General features: G+C 45.2%; 1 long non-coding RNA gene across 1 annotated transcript in view; it reads right to left on the bottom strand.

The window, feature by feature from the left end:
• Positions 1–419: 419 nt before the first annotated feature.
• The window catches only part of LOC115070988, a 44,945-nt gene continuing 41,468 nt past the window's right edge, over positions 420–3,896 (bottom strand). Inside the window, exon 5 of the long non-coding RNA XR_003850092.1 lies at positions 420–1,438. This is a non-coding gene — a long non-coding RNA (uncharacterized LOC115070988). The remainder of the gene's footprint in view (positions 1,439–3,896) is intronic.

The raw sequence follows: 3,896 nt of genomic DNA, 5'->3' as shown, positions 1-3,896 counted from the left end.
TTTTACCTTGCTCTCCAGACCCTTGCCACAGCCATTGGCAGCTCCCATCCTTTCCAAGGTTGAGGAGCCTCAGCCTTTGTGGAAATTTTCTGTAGATACTCAAATCAGACAAACAGTCATCACTGACTTTTTCCAGTCGAGTGACCATGTTAAATAACACAAATCCAGTTCCAAATAAATGTCTGAATCAGTCTAGTTCTTGGGTCTCTGGATTTGTGGTCTTCCCCTATCCATGGGAGGTGAGACAATGGATCCTGAAGTCAACCTGTTGGCATTTCACTGACTATATGTGTGTGTACATAACCCTACCTTCCAGGAAGAAAAAAAATCCCCAGGGAAACCATGCCAAAGGGTGGGGACAAGGAACAAAGGACGGGAAGAAATTCTGTAAGAAGCCGCCTTCATTAATCACCGCCCACTCAAGGAGGTACTGCCGCTTGTTTATTTAGATATCTGCAAGCAAGAAGGTTCTGGATTCCTAAAGATTGCCTCATTATGAGGTTGAGCTGAAAGTCATCAACTTTGTCTCATGCCTGGCCACCACCCAGCCATCCTCTCTCCCTGTCTTGAGGGCAAGGAGAGAAGGCAGGCTCAGGGCAAGGGGGAAGGGCAAAGGCCACCTCCTCCGAATCCTGGCTGTTCGTGGCTTCACTTTGCTTTTCTCAAGGCTGAAGGTGTAACCAGTATGGAGAGGGCCGTGGTGAAGAAGACAGACAAAACAAGAAAAGAGATTATCTAGAATTGGCTTGGAAAGAGTGGGTCTGATCTGTTGCAGATGCACTATATAGAAGCTGGCCAGCTTTTCCCAGAAGTGCTGGGAAAGGGCAAAGAACATCGGCTTTCCAATCACTCTGCAGTGGTGCCTTATTCTGTTTCCAAGTTCAGAAGAGGAGCTGATCCAAAGCCGTAGAGCAGCCCCTGTGAGGCTGAGGAGGGCCTGTGTAGACTCTTGGGCACTGAGACATCCACTTAAGTGGCACTGATTGACCCCTCTAGCCTTGATTTGGTGGCTGTAAAATTCCATCTAGTAAGTCTCTTGCCCAACCCAATAGAGTCTTCATTCTCTCCCTTTGAGAAGAATAGGTCCCTTCTGTGCAGTCTCAGTGCCCATGGTCTTATACTCTTGATCAATCACAAGTGGAGGCAGCGAACGGAAAAGATGCAGAATTAGCAATTCATGCTCTGAACGGGTGTACCACTCTGAGCAGGGTGGCGAAATCCCACGCCATGCTGCCTCACTCAGGATGTGACTCATCCCGTGTCCAGTGGATTCACGCTGTGTCCGCTACTCGCCCTTAGTCACTTAGTGGCCTTTGTGGTGATCAGAATGTCATTGCATCACAGTGCTTATGTTCAAATAACCGTTCACAGTGGACCCAAGACAAGAATGATGATGCTTGAAGTTGAGACATGTCAAAGAGACCCTAGAAAGTACTTCCTGTAAGAGAAAAAGGGAAGGAAAATCCTTAATTAACGAGAAATGAAAATCATCGTATCTGAGGTTGCTAAGATCTGTGTTTAGTGTGAACCTTCCATCCATGAAACAATGAAGGAGAACAATTATACTGTTGGAATTGCCTTATTTTATTGCTGTTGTTAGCTGCACTTTATTGTGAGTGTGCATGTAGGACTATATTGTGCATATGAGTGTTGTTCAAGTCCACAGTTTCAGGCATCCGCCAGGGTCTGTGAACTGTATTCCCACGGAGAAGCAGGCTTTGTGGTTATCAGACGTCAGAGCCGCTCTCTCTCCCAGCCCTGATTCCTGCCATTTTCACACAGGCAGGTGACTCCTGGTTGTGGGATGCCAGGCAGGGAGACCTGTCCATGGCCTTCCTTTCACCCACCATCAAAACAATCACTCCCACTGGCCCAGGGTTTCATGCCTGGACTTCTACCTCTGTTCCTCATGGCACTGTTGGGTTGCTTTCTTCTTATGGCTCCTCCTTTGAGAAGTTTTTATTGTGGTGAAAACATATAGAAAACTTTATCACCATAACCAGTCATGTCAGTATGTTCGCATTGCAAAACAATGAGCATTCTTTAAATCAGGACCATTCCTAGGAGAGATGGTATGCTAGTCTTTGGAATAGAAGGTGGGTGAGCTTTTTAAGCTCTTAGATAACTTCCTTTCAGTGGGAGAGATGGGTGGGGGAACAATGGGAAGAGGGGATTGCTGCTACAGAGGAGGTCAGGGAAAGAGGACAGAAATGAGGGGTCGCAAGCCACCTTGTGAGCCGCCCCTAGTATAGAGCCACATAATTTCATTTCCTGCCCCAAAGACAAGGGAGTGTTTAAAAGAGCAGTGTTTGTTATTGATTGCAGATAGCTAATTCTTAAAATACAGCACAATCCACTTGGAAAAACATTTTGTTAAAGATAAACTAAAATGTGCTTTTTACAGTCCATAACCATCGTAACCTAAATATTTGCCACAATAAAGCGTGTCACAAAATGCATTGGCAATTCCTAGAAATAAGATGATCTCATTTAAACAGCTTCAAGACAAAGCCATTGACACATTGAGGACTGTCAATCAGCTTTCTGTGTGACAAAATGCCTGAGAAAACTTAAAAGAAGGAAAGGCGGTTTGGCTCATGATTTTGAGGCGTTGGTCTGTGGTCATTTGACCTTGCTGCTTTTGGGCCTGTGGTGAGGCAGTGCCTTTGTGGTGGGAGCAGGGACTGAGGCCCAACATCAGCTTCAAGGACGTGCCCTCAACAACCTGACTTCCCTCCACTGGGTCTGCCTCCTACAAGCTCTATCATCTTCCCCAGCACTGTGAACTAGAGACTGAATCTTCAACACAGGATCATTTGGGAGAATTCAAGTCCCAGATTATAACAAGGACTAAATTTAGGCGTCTGTTCCGAATACCCCAAGCAGCTGTTCCCAAGACACCACAGCTAGGAACCAACGATATAACCACCAAAGAACTTCTGGCTCTTTAAAAATGAAACACACTCACATTGTGCGACCATCATCCAATTCCAGAATGTTGTGTCTTCCCAAACTGAAACACTGTTCCCCTTAAACACTAGCCCCTCACTTTCCCTCTCAGCCTCTTCCAATACCATATATGTCCTCTTTCTATGAGTTTGGTCACTCCAGATAGCTCGTGTGATTGGAGCCACGCAGTATTTGTCCTTTCGTGACTGCCTTATTTTTCTTAGTATAATATTATATAATAATAATATATAATGTATCTTCAAAGTACATTCATGTCCTGGCTTGTGTCAGAATTTTACTTTTTCAAGGCTGAGTAATACCCTGTTGCATGTATACACTACATTTTGTATTTTTACTCATCTGTATATGGATGCCGGTTGTGCCCACCTTTTGGCCACTGTGGATAACAGCGCTATGAACATGGGTAAGCACATGGCTTCTTGCTGTCTGAATTCTGCTGCCCATGGACAGATTATAAGTCATCTTTCTTGTCACCCTTTCAGATGCTAGTCAGGGCCTGCCTTCATGGCTTTGTCTGTCCCCTCTTACAATGGCTTTCAGCCTCAGAGTTCTTAATCTCAGTAAACTGGTTTATTTCATCCAGCTTCTCAGAAGGGGGCAGATCTGAGAGCTGTATCCTCAGATCCCTTGAAGGGATTGAATCAAAGCTGTGACTATGTCAAGGATCAGTATCCTGAGATAAAGACATATGAAAATGCAAACAAGCAGCAGGAGGTAGGGTCTGGGCAACGCTCTGAAGTTTTCTTAAAACTGGCAGGTGTGAAGTGGATCTGAAAACTTCCATTATCCCAGGCTAGGCCAGCAACTGGTGGATAGGAGGCTGATAGCCCACCTCCTGGAAGCCAGCAAACATGGCCCAATACACTGTAAGGAACAAGAATTGACCTAAGGACAGAGAAAAAGATGTTCATGTGATCTTTTTTTTT

Source organism: Nannospalax galili, unplaced genomic scaffold (assembly GCF_000622305.1).
Source record: "Nannospalax galili isolate Female #2095 unplaced genomic scaffold, S.galili_v1.0 scaffold737, whole genome shotgun sequence".
Classification (NCBI taxonomy): Eukaryota; Metazoa; Chordata; class Mammalia; order Rodentia; family Spalacidae; genus Nannospalax; species Nannospalax galili.
The sequence above is the reverse complement of the archived record's forward strand: the minus strand, read 5'-3'. Positions and strand labels throughout refer to the sequence as shown.